The following is a 13626-nucleotide window of genomic DNA, read 5'->3' on the forward strand; positions in this document are numbered from 1 at the left end:
GCAACCTTCAAGCCAACTCCTTATCCACTGAATGGTCCACCCTTCAAATCCATACCTCTGCAATTTGGAGAACATGATGTCATGAGGCACTGTGTAAAAGGCCTTGCAGAAATCCAGGTAGATGACATCAGTCAGTCTTCCTTTGTCAACTGATGTAGTCACCCCATCATAGAAAGCCACCAGATTGGTCAGGTACAATTTACCCTTGGTGAAGTCATGCTGGCTGTCTTGGATCACCTCTTTGTCTTGCATGTGCCTTGTCATTGCTTCCAGAATGATCTTTTCCATGATATTTTCCATCTTTTCTTGCCAGGCACAGAGGTGAGGCTCACCAGTCTGTAGTTCCCTGGGTCCTCCTTTCTACCCTTTTTAAAAACGGGAGTGATGTTTCCCTTTTTCTAGTCACCAGGGACTTCACCTGACTGCCAAGACTTTTCAAATATGGTGGAGAGAGGTTTGGCAACTCCATCGGCCAATTTCTTCAGGACCCTGGTATGCATGTCATCAGGCCTCATAGACTTGTATCTGTTTCATCAAGTGGTTTTGAACCTGCTCTTCAATTACAGTGGGTGGGACTTTGTACCCCCAGCCTCCATCTACGGGTTCAGGTAAACAAGAGATGTGGGAAGCCTGACTTTCTGTGAAGACTGAGACGAGGAAGTTGTTGAGTACCTCAGCCTTCTCCATGTCTGTCAGTACCAGTTCACCCATCTCATCCATCAGAGGGGGTACACTCTCTTTGGCCTTTCTTTTCTGAGCAATGTACCCATAGAATCCCTTCCTGCTCTTCTTTGCATTCCTTGCCAAGCTCAGTTCCATCCATGCCTTGGCTTTCCTTATCCCGTCCCTGCACATCCAGACTGCATCCCTGTACTCTTCCCAGGGCACATGTCCCTGCTTCCACTGCCTGTGCATTTCCTTTTTGTGCCTCAGTTTGACCAGCAGGTCCTTGCTCAGACATCCCAGTTGCCTGACCTCCCTGTCCACGTCTTTAAGCAGGGAGAATTCTTGCGCTCTAAGGAAAACATCCTTAAAGAGTTGCCAGCTCTGTTCAGCTCCTTTGTCCCTAAGGACAATGTTCCAGGGGATCTCATCTACTAGGTCTTTAATTAGCTTGAAATTCGCTCTTCAGAAGTTCAGGGCCCTGACTTTGCTCTTTGCTGGGCCCGTATACCTCGAGGTCACAAACTCAACCAGGGTGTGGTCACTGCAGCCCAGACTGCCTCCAATCTTGACCTCTTTAATGAGCTCTTCCACGTTGGTGAGCACCAGGTCCAGTAATGCTTCTCCTCTGGTTGGTTTGTCTAATACCCGGACCAGGAAGTTATCCTCAACATACTCTAGGAATCTCCTCAGTTGCTTACAGCCTGTTGCATAGTTTTACCATCAGACATCCGGGTGGCTGAAGTCCCTTATCAGGATGAGAGCTCGTGACCATGGTGCTTTAGTAGTTGAAGCAAGAATGTATCATCCACAGGCTCCCCTTGATCAGGCGGCCTGTAGTAGACCCCCTACCACAAGCTGTCCTTTATTGGTGTGGTCTTTAACTCTCACCCACAAGCTCTCAACATGTCCTTGGCTGTTTCTCAGAGGCAAGTCTTCACAATCAATCCCTTTCCTAATGTAGAAGGCAACACCCCTCCCTTCCTTCTCTGTTTATCCTTTCTGAGGAGTTTGTAGCCCTCTATTCCAATGTTCCAGTTATGTGATCCATCGCACCACATTTCCGTGAGAGCAGTCAGGTCATATTTGTCTAATTGCACTACGGTTTCCAATTCCTCTTGCTTGTTTTCCATGCTGTGTGCATTGGTGTAGAGGCACTTCAGCTGGGCAATCAGTCGTATCACATTTCCAGAACCCTTCCTGATTGTATTGATCTGCACTTCATACAGAAATCAAACTGAATAAAAGATTCTGTACCCATAGAACCGTATTCTACATTATGACCTACTTAAAGTATCAACACTACACTCAGAAACCTTTGTCCTCTCCTAACAGTCACTATCAAACCAACAGGTACTATAAGATACTTTGTGATGGAATAGGTCACTGCTTCCCTGACTAAAATTGAACCCCTTTTATAATGTAGCTCACACAGGCCTCAACTCAGAAAACTGTCTCCATTTCTCTGTGCACCTAAGTGTGTATTTGTCTTTAGGCACACACACTCACACTGCACAGTGCCTTAAGTGTCTTAACCTTTGTAATGCTAAGGGCCTTCCATTTGCAATTCTGTAGTCTGACTTTTACTTCCAGCTCTGCAACCTCTCACCTAAGCTGATGTAGCAGGATTTTTTCCCTTTTGTTCCTAAGCTATTTTTCTCATGTTATTCTCTCAGCCTTGCACCTGCCAACCCCAATATTGTAGTTATAGACGATTCTCTTTGGGAAACAACTTCCACTGGCATGAGAATGACTCCCCCACACACACATTCACCTTCCCTACTCCTTGTTTTGTAGCTTTTAGCTTATACTGCAAGAATACAAGGACTTAGTGAAAACCATAGAAGATAATAGTCTATTCTATTCTATAGTTCTATTCTATAGTCATAAATCACTGATAAGCATTATCCAATAACACACGTACCCCAAACTGAGCAACCAATGTGTGCAACACTTGCACCTGATTAAGCATGTTCCAAAGAGTTCTACAAGCATCATAAATATAGAGTGAGTTTGGCCAGGTCCTGAGGAAAACTATACAGCACCACAGAAAAAGCATGGCAGAAAAAATCATTGTCATCAGCAGCACTTTCTGCATTGCTGCACTGGATGAACTGCTGAATTGGAGAGGATGTAAGGATGATCTCTAGAGAACCCACCTCTTCACTTCCCAGCTGGCCACTGGGGACCTCTCTCTCTCTCTTCTCTCATTCTTCTGAATTTTTCCCTTGTAAAGTAACTTGGAAGTCAATTTATGTCATCAGCCATGGATCTCACAAAAAAAACTTTTTGCACATGAACATGTCTCAACATCCTTTTTGCAACAGTTAAATACAGATTAAACATGGGGATCAAATTATGGCCCGAATGGGGATGAATTAACATGTTTAAATCTCTTCTGAATTTGAACTGGAAAGCTGGATATAAATCTCATGAGAAACAGGCTTAATGGCCCCAGTATTCCCAAAGATGGCACCAGAGGAAGTATTTTACATACATATGCTGTAAAGCAGACACATGAAGACACAGAGGTGGAAAAGATAAGGTTACAAACCAAGAATTACAAAGTCAGGGTCTATCCAATGAGCAACAAAGGCTGGCCTTCTTTGAGTAGTTTGAGAACTTATTCATTTCCCTCTGCTGCTTTCAGAAACTTCCAGTGTATGAGTGTCTGAAAATCATTAGATCATGAATGCTTTAACTAACTAGTAAATACGGTCATTATTGGACCCTCTCAACACCACATCCCATGCAAAAACACTGAGTATGTGAAATTCGGCCAATTACTCCTTCTCTCCATAAGTTCTTTCCTGACTGTGAATGTGGAATAACACTCAGCATCTTTAAAATGGCCCACAGATGGACATCAACAAAAGAAAGCACTATAGAAATATCAGCTTGCATGATGATACATCACGTACTGATGATACAAAAGCCACAAAATAAGATATTAATTTTGCATGCGTACAGGTAAGTTAAGTGTTTTCAAATGCCATGATAGTTGCCAGAGAGCTAGTCAATACATAACAGCTTTAAGTATCATTAAGCTCAATGCAAAAGTTGACATCGACAGGCCAGCCAGGTGAACAAATCTCTAGGCTTCACTGACTATATTGACTGTCAACTAAAAACAGAGTTTACGCACCACAGACATCTAGAGTCAGCTGCCCTAATCTCAATCTGAACCCTGTCTCTTCATGTTCCATATAGCATGAAACAATAAATACAAAGAAAATGAAGTGTTTTATCAAGTACGGCCATTATTATATACAAATCCAAACTTATTCCATTTTGATACTGACCTAAATGAGGTTTCAAAAGAAATATGAATGACTTCTCTTTGGCTGAGAAAGAATGGTATACCCAGTCCTAAATCAGATGGTGAATGAGTATACATATTTCCAAGTACATCAACTCATTTTGAAAGCCAACTGGCAATAGCATGATGAAACATTTTAGGATACCTCCCGATGTATTTTCCATGAGAGGAACTACCTTTCCTTTTTAAATATGTATGTAACACACAGTGTTAACTTTCAAAAAAGTCCTCCAAAACTACTATGCAAAAATGTTTAAAGCTGAGTATTTATAAAAAAAGTATATAAATTTGGCATTGCCTCCTGAAGCCTCAGGCTTCCACGACAAGCATAATATTCTTTGTTTTCTCTTTAATATTTCTGTATGGCACTGATATCTTTGACTTCCATGTGATACAAAGTGCAGAATTTGACTCTGAGCTAGTATTACATATGCTTTCTGAAGAGGTACAAAACATGATTTGTCCTTGTCTATATTTGCACTCAAACCATTTAAACATTTCTTTAGTTATATGCATTGCTAACGTCTTTTGTTAGCAACAGGTAATTTTCATAGCAGAGAAGGATGGAGAACCTAACCTCCTAATACTTGAAATCTAAAAAAAAAGGCAGACAGTAAAAGGCCTGAAAACACTTGAACTCCAGCAGCATAAGCTTTTCCCAAGCCTTTACAGTGGGCACAGATTTGCACTTTAGTGTGATAGGAATGGAACTAAGGAAGGATCTTTTCTTTTTATTGCCCCTTCCGAAAAAATAACAAGACTTTTGCAAAGATGAGTGTTTGCTAATCATGTTGGTTTCCACAGTTATTAGCAAAGCACTTTAAAATCACTATGTGACACCCAGTAAGAAAACTACATACATGTGGACTGTGCCAAACAAAAAAGTGCTCTGAGGCACAGCTTTCTTTTGGATTTCCGTGTGTGGAGATCTTCAAACCACTGATGAAAAATTGACTCCATTTCTCACTTTATAGGAGGTTTTCAGAACACTGCAGCACTCAGCCTCCCCAAAACTCTGTGTATCTGATCTGTGTGTCCTTGTAGCTATTGTTACTAAGGGTAGAGTCTCAGAAGTTTTCAAATGGTCTGTAGCTGTACCAAAGGTACTTCTGGCATGAAAGTATTAAAATAATGCTATTTGGCTAATATAGGATGATATAATGATAAGGGATTACAATTAAAAAAAAAACAAAACAAAACAAAACACGGAAAGCAAGAAAATAAAATGAAACATTTCAAATACAGGTCAAAGAAAAATGAAGTTACCTTAACAGGCTCACTAACAAAAACAGGGTAAATCAAGGAAATACAGTGTATAGAAATGTAATTTGTACAAGAGTGTGATTGTTGAAATTTAATTGATGAACGAAATCACTGTTGATTAAAGAGAGGTAGTATACATATCACAGAGTAAGAAGATTAAAGGGAGAAATCATTTAAGCTAGCATCAAATGAAAACGAGCAATTGAAAGGACTTGTTCAAAGTCCTTTTGTCTACAGTGCTTGAATGACTGCCAGGTCTAACAGCTGAGGTTCCCACAACTCCTTGTTGTTCTGCCATCAGAGTTCATAGCTGCTTGTTTCTGTGTGAACAAGAAGAAGTGCAATGAGCCTCCCAGATGTCCTCCTCTGCTTTCCCATGGCCCTGATGCTTCTTCTGGGATTCCACTTGGTACCTCAGCTTTAATATGGGGAATGACCAGATCACAATTACAACAGGACACTTATACCAAGAAAGCTCTGCTTTGAATACAAGCAAAGCAATCCTGCACACCTAGACAGATGTGTTACCCAGAAAATAAATAAATACGAGCTTGTGTTTTGACCAGGCTTTCCCAAATAGCATACGAGCAGCTAATTCTATTGCTTCTCAAAACCCTACGCTGAGTGACAAGTAGTATGCACAATTCTCAAAGGGCCATCAAACAGCTACTCCTCAAAGTCATAATAACAGGGACTTCTCAGAGCAAATCGAACTTATATTTGCCCATGGTAATGAGCTCACTGCTTGCATGCAAATTGTTTTAATTTATTTTAAACCTCTCCTGTTTCATCTTGATAATCCAAGAATTATAAACAAAAGAAAAGAGAGAGAAGAACAAAACTTTAGAAACAGCCTCCATGTTTACATGCTGATGCAGGCTGTTTCTCTTGCACTCTGTGGAGAGAGCTCATTTCTGTATAGCACAAGCACATTTAAAAGTTAAATTAAATACAGCTAAGAGTGTGAGAATAAAGACGAACAAAATTCATTATAAAACGCTCTTGCTTTCTCTCAAGACAATATTGAGGAACTCTAAGGAAGCTCCAATTGATAAACTACACCACACAGCTTCAGAACATAAACAAACTACTTTGGTTTGCAGCTCCCAAGGAATTTTTACCAGAGAAAGGCACAGCTGTGGAACAGTGAAGGATTTCTCAAATCTCAGTTCAATCAACTGCTCAATAACAGAGCAGTTATTAGCTTTAAAGAAGAAAGACCTAGAATTTGTATCTTACTTCTAAGTATCAATTTAGAAAATGCTGTGGGAAAATACAGTTTAATAAATAATGGAACAAATCTTTTCAGAAAGGTTAAGTAAGGAAATGTACTTCCTCTAATACTTACGCTATAAAATTAAGGAGAAATTTAGTAGAAGAAATTCTCTGGATACTGAGGAATATAATTAATTACCTTCTCTTCCAAATAAACTAGTTTGCAGTAATGTATCAGAAGCCTAGCTCATTCTCTATATTTTAAATAGGAAATGCATGTAATACAATAGATCACTTTATAGTAACTACCAGGAAAGGCCATCCATACCATTCTCTCTAACTGTTGTGATCCTTTTATAATTTTATTTTATTTTTTTTCTTTCAAAGGAAATCAGAACCAAAGCTGCTGGCACTTAGTGGAGAGTGTATAAGGTGACACATAGAAGAGTATTCTGGTTCCCACTGGTAAACTATCTCAGAACTTATCTGGAGTCCTCAGTGTGGAGAGTTATCCAAGGTAAATTAAGAAAAGCTAGTATTTTCATTTGAGCATATTCTTCAGTCAAACTTCCTAAGCTAGGAGAATGTCATTCCTTTGGTGTGATCAGCTAACCCACTATAACTGCATGCAATCATAAGAGTCTTCAAAAGCAATTCAATTCAGCTATTTTGAAGGACCATTTGATTCCCTTTTTCTCTTCTTTACATGTTTCTTGTGCTAAGAACAGAGTCTTATGAAACCAATTCCCATGGATTCTCACCTTTGAAACTGAGAAGGGAATATATTCTGAATGCTTATTTTACGCTCAAAAACTGCATTCAGAATTGATGAAAGGATTATCTGATCTAACTTCAACATTTATTCCAAATAAGAATATTCCTGTTCTTTGATCAATGTAATAGAAAAAATAACTATTTATAAATGCAGTTTAGGTAAGCAGTACTAAAAACAAATTAACCAACTATTCCAAATATCTTTTATTTCAACTGGTTTCTGTTCTCCACCTGTTAGAGATCAAAAAGAAGTTTCACAGCTTCTGTATCCAACCATTTCATTGTACTTAAACACTTAATTTCAGCAAATGTAGAATATAGAGTCATTTATGACGTATCTTAGTTTTGATAATTAAATGGAAGGCAGCAACAGATAATATGAGGAACAAAGAGGAAGAATGCAGTACTGGAAGTTGCTGTCAGCAAGGGTAATGTTATATCTGAACCACTGTTCAGATCACCTGGACCTTGATCAAAATCAAAAAACACTGGTGCATGATTCATCACTTTGCCAAGTGAAGACAGCCTCATGCTCCGACAAGTCATCAGGATCATCTGTCTCTGTGCAGAGCACAGAAACCTGACAATAGTCAAATGTAGGCTGTTAGCTCTGGTGAAGCCACCTAATTTGAAATTGGTTTTAATTTAGCTTAATGCATATAGTTTTATACATTATTTATTTTTATAGTTGCATGTTTGTTTTTCATTTTAATACAATTGCATGTTTTTATCATTTTAACAATCTCTATTTACTATGTGATTATGTTGTGGATTAATTTATCAAAATTGATTCACATTTAATTAGTAATAATTTAACAACAATTTTATTTCCTACTGCTTAAGAATACTATAGGTTTTAACAGCAGTCACCTCTTACACCTTTACCACTGCATGTACTTACTGAAGGATTTTTAGAGTATAATTTAATAAAAGATATGCAAGCAGTAATACAAAAGTTTCTTAAAGAAAGAAACTTCAGTAATAACCTTGCCCAAAACTAATGTAGCAACTTCATTCACTCTCTACATGTCTTTTTACTGAGGACACAATTCAGTGATAGTCTTTCCTCTGGCTGTAATGAGAATCTGATCACCATTAATTAAAAACGCTTGGAAAGTACTTCTCTGAACCATAGGTGGTTCCTATCTCATCGAAGTTTAGAAGATGAAAAATTAGCTCCTTAATTTAAGCTTGTTACCTTTGATCTCCATAGGGTAAATGTAGAGACAAATCACTAGAGAGCATTACTCCATTCTAAGAGAGTTGTATAAGGGTCGGATTCAGCTGTATATTAAGACATCTAAATTATATTGTGAGCAGGTACTGGGTCATTATGGATCATAATCATCTGAAACCTCAAAGTCATTTTACAACGCCTTTATATGAAAAAAGTATCTTCTGAAATTCTGTTTAGACACACAATTTTATCTCTGCCTTGTAATGAAGATGGAAAATTAAAAACACTGTCTTTAAAAAGCTGTATAGCTTAATCTGGAAATGGAAGCTTTATTAACCATTAATTGTAGCTTCACAGTTACTTTATAGTCTTGTAGTTATTGTGTGGCACTGTTCCAAAGAAAAATTTAAAGTGTTTTGTGCCTTCATTTCTTTCCAATGCAATTCCAGGTCTGGAATCCCTGATTTAACAGTGTGTAGTATGGAGATTATTAGAATAATTCTGAAATATATATATATATTAATTTCAGTAATTAATACATCCTTGAGCTTTGAACCCATTCTGAAGTTTTTGAAAATACGAAAGGTGCACATGAATAGGCATATCATGGTATGAATACTTAAAATGCATCTTTGAGATTAATTTTGGGAGATACATCCATTCCCACTTCCACAGCAAACTGGTGTGATTTAAAGTAAGAACGACTGAACCATTGCTCTGCTTTCATATTGCATGGATTTAGTGAGATAGATAAGGCATGCTCTCACCTCAGCAATTTCCAGGAATTATTTTTTGCCATACATTACTTTGGTGAGCTCATTTATTTCATAAATGGTTCTGGCTTCTGAAACCATGTAACAGATTCCCCATTAGCTGAAAGTTTGTTCCCTGTACAACATCTGGGTGAAATCCAACTGATTCTTGTGCCATCAGGTTCTTGTGCCATGCAACTTCTAACCTAAGTAAAAAATGATCTGTGACACAATACTCTGGAAGGATCTGCTTTGATATTCATTAGTTGTACATCTGGTCAAAACACTTTCCACATGTTCATTGTTGGAAAAGAAGTTTGCAAAACTATAACCCATGACTCAATGGAATATTAGTAAAATGTTTCAGTTATTCATTGCCATTTAAAAATGTCCATGTGGGTTTGTCAGTACAGCTTTTGAAATGTAACAAATTAATATCCTCACTTTGTCTTAATTTGTGGACAGATGGTGTGAAGAGGGCTGAGTGATGCACAGTGCTGTCCCTCAGCTTGTCAAGACTTATTTACAGCACAGGAGCCATCCTCTGATGGCTGATTATCTGCTTCATTTGGTAGAAGTGAAATTAACCTCTGGTTTCTGTGCTGATGACTCAGCAGGTAGTGTACCACTAATGCAAAAAACAGTACCAGAAAGACATTGGTCTTCTACCCTAACAAGGCCCATTAAAGAGCCAAATTGCTTTATTAGACCCAGGAGATAGAAGCAATCATTTCAGTCCACTAACTGGAAATAATAAAGTCTGGAAAAAAGAGGAAAATGAGTTTTCTTTCCATGCATGACAAGAAAAAAAAAAAAAAAAAAGAAAAAAAAAACATAATTCTGCAATTAAGTTCATTGGAAGCAGATATTTGTACTAAAATTGAAAAATCATGAAAGATACAAGAAGTTGTACATAGTTTCAGTTCCTGTGGCTTTTGCTTCTTTGATTGTGTTACGTAGTACAGAGAATTATGCACAGTGTATTTCCAACAAGAGTAATCTTAGTTAAACAGCTTGATGTTAAATATACCTGATGTATGATTCTTTATGCTGGCTAATAATACAACAGCAGTAATAATCCACCTGGAAATGCACATTAAAGACTCTCAAAAATGTAACCTCTTTTGAAAGGTTCTTCTAATGATAGCATTTATGAGCTCACAATGAAAAATCAGGGCAGAGGATGACTAACAAAGAGCAATATTAACCATATTTAATTGAATATGTTGAGAAATACATAAATCTCGAGGGCTACCTGTCAACAGGAAGAAAGTATTTGCTATTTGAAATCAAATTTACATTATATTTCTGCATGAAAAGCTCCTATGACAACTCCTGTTGCACAATATTGTGTTACATCACATTACACATTTGCTTGATCCGGCAATATTTAAGTGTGATGCATCAGAAATGTTAAAAAAAGAAAAAAAAATCCTTCTTTTTTCTTTTATCTTTTTTTTTCCCTGCTGAACATACCAGTAAGTGCTCCAGTATTGATCACCCATGGGTAGTTTTGAGAGCATGTATCAAGCATGATACCTGCTCATCTTTAGAAGAGCAAGTGCTGGGGAAAACTGCTATAAACACCAGATGGGAGATTAAACAGAGATTCTAAAGATTTTCTTGAAATATTAACAGAAAATATATGGAGCACACTGAGGAACTCCTATTATGGTAAATAGCTTGTGGGTGTTTGTTCAAGAGCTTTGAGTCATTATACAGATTTCTTTTTAACCCTTCTTGGTCTTTGAAAGCAGAAGCACCTTCATTACTGCAGATTCTTTTCCAGAAGAAATGCTAATATTTTCATCATGAATTTGTGTGTCCAAGAAAAATTGTCTGTTGTTGCCTCCTGGATATGATTTAGTCAGTTCTCCCAGACAAATGCCCCACAGCATTTTCTTTCTCCTCAGAGGCTTCTTACCTAACTATGAAAAACTCCAAAAGTCTTACAGTGACTGATCAAAGCTCCAGGCCCAACAGGTAGTATTTGGGTTGAGTCGAAGCTGTACAATGGATTCACAAGAACTTGCTTAGCCACAAATAAGCTTCAGGTATCCATACAGGGACATGAAAATTTATGTTGCCTTCGGGAAATCTGTATAAAGAAATAATCTCTAGTGAATCTTTTAAGTAACATGCAATTGCTTTGTAACCCCGGAAAACTGACATAGTTGAAAGACATACCATAGATTCTAGAAACTGATTTTCTCCAACTTAGTATCCAGCTTATTTTGCTCGTCTGCAACCATGTTCCTTACTGTACATGCTATTTTATTCACCCATGCTAACTACTGTTTCACATAATTGAATGTGAACAATGCTGTTGTTCTATCTAAAGACCAGAGACAGTTGCAATGTGATTACACATCTGAGAGCTGGGGGGCAAATGTGGGGCTCTGCATCTTAAGGAGAGTTTTTTTGGTTTTTTTTTTGTTTTTTTCTGGAAGAAGATTTTGACTGCCTATTTCCTCATGGAATACAAGAGGAAGTCAATCATATTTTTTGAAGGAAAAACATGGTACATAACTGTTTCATGTATTCCAAACTTCTCCTGGTAACCCAGTACTGCCATATTGCATTTAGCTACTTATTTATATAAGACCTCTATTACATATCCTGGTCCCCATATTTCTACCATGAAATCTTTATTTTTTTAACTTCTTTTAGTTTTCCCTCAAATCAAGTTGGACACAACCTGAGTTTTTCCAAATGAATAGATAATACCTCCCCCACTGAAATTGTGTACCCGGTGTGCTATGCCATGCCAACCCTCTACACTGAGGTATCTTCCTCTTGTTGCAGTCCTTCCCAGTTTATAGTTCACTCGCTCCAAAACTTTCTTTAGCAGAGTTTCTTGTCTGTTCAACAATCAACTCCTTCTTCTCCTCTTCTACCCAAATCAGTCCTCTTTTACCTGCCTTACTATTGGTTCTCAGTCCAGTCCCCTGGTGAGTCACTCAACTCTGTTCAAAAACTTCATTAGCCCTGTCAACAGGACTCAGTCCTGGGGTCATCTTTTCTGATACCAACCCCTGCATTTGATCACATTTATCTGTTACAACAATGCATAACATAAGGAACACAGAAACTACTGATAAATGTGTTGGACTGTAACGAAGATGATTAGCACCATTTTCCAGGTTACAAAGATTCAAGTCACATTCTAAAAGTTACACATGAATCTCCTGCTCTCAAGTGGACTGCAGCCTTTCCAGCTTTGAACTCTACATTCCTTCCAGGTAAGAGAAGGAAAGAAATTAAGTCTCAATAACGATTACACATCGGCTTCTCGCGGGAGCCCCAAGAGGAAAATCTGTCATTTCACTTCAACGTTTACTGTAGCAATATTGACAATGTGTCCCTATGCCACTAGCTCAGAGCACTGGATATGTGCATATCTTCACCAAATGTGTGAACAAGAACGATACTCATTCACTGCCACTTCTTTAAGGACTGTCTTCTGTTCCTGTTAAATCTAATGTCAGTTTTGCCAGATATTCAAATTGAATTACACTTTGGCCCCAGCATAAGGGAATTTTGTTCCTAAACTTTTCAGTTTGCTAATTATAAAATGGTTTTCTACACATATTTAACCACATAAACATTAAAGAAAAATACCCCAACAAAACTGAATGAATTCCTGTATTAGAATGTGTCACACATATTTGATGCAGTTTGTCTAAGCTAAAGCCAAACCATTTTTTTTTGGGGGGGGGGGGTCTAAATCCTTTTCCATACTTTTTTTTTTCTACTGTTCCTAGCGACTTCATTAGTCTTCCACAAATTTTTTAACTGTTTAGAAATATATCATCTGAAAAGATAAATAGAAGATGGTCACATCTCCTAGAATCTCTTGCACCAAGAAGCAGAAGCTTACTTAAAAGAAGTATCATACACTGTTTCCCAGAGCAAGCTTAGTTTATTCTAACTAGCTCAGCCTCTTGAAGATGTAGTGGTCTCTCGAATATTTTTCACAAGAACACATCTCATTTCTTTTTGTGTGTGTGTGTTTTGTTGTTGTTGTTGTCTGTCTGTTTATTTTCCCCAGATATCTAGGGTAAATACAGAAATAGAATTTCATAACTTCTCAGACCAACAGAGTGACTCATTCATCATCAAGTTGTGTTGAATGCCATGATAAATAAAATGAATATAATTCAACCCACTGAGTAGAATTTTCTGTGCAGGATACAAGTCTGAGGACATAGTCCCAGGCCAGAAACACAAATTTGTGCTTCATGTATTTAGCGTCATACCAAACTTCAGACTATATGTGCAGTCCATGATTCTACACCTGTACAGCATGCAGCTGAATCTCCCCAAACATTTCTCCATCAAACAGTCTTTGTTTGTTTATTAGCATTTTAACATGCACAAGTTTCAAAATCTCTTTGCAACACGACCTAAGACAATTTCTGCAATGACACTTTCCAGACCATCTAAAGTAGTAGCTCAGAAAG

This window comes from Anser cygnoides, chromosome 1, assembly GCF_040182565.1.
Source record: "Anser cygnoides isolate HZ-2024a breed goose chromosome 1, Taihu_goose_T2T_genome, whole genome shotgun sequence".
NCBI lineage: Eukaryota > Metazoa > Chordata > Aves > Anseriformes > Anatidae > Anser > Anser cygnoides.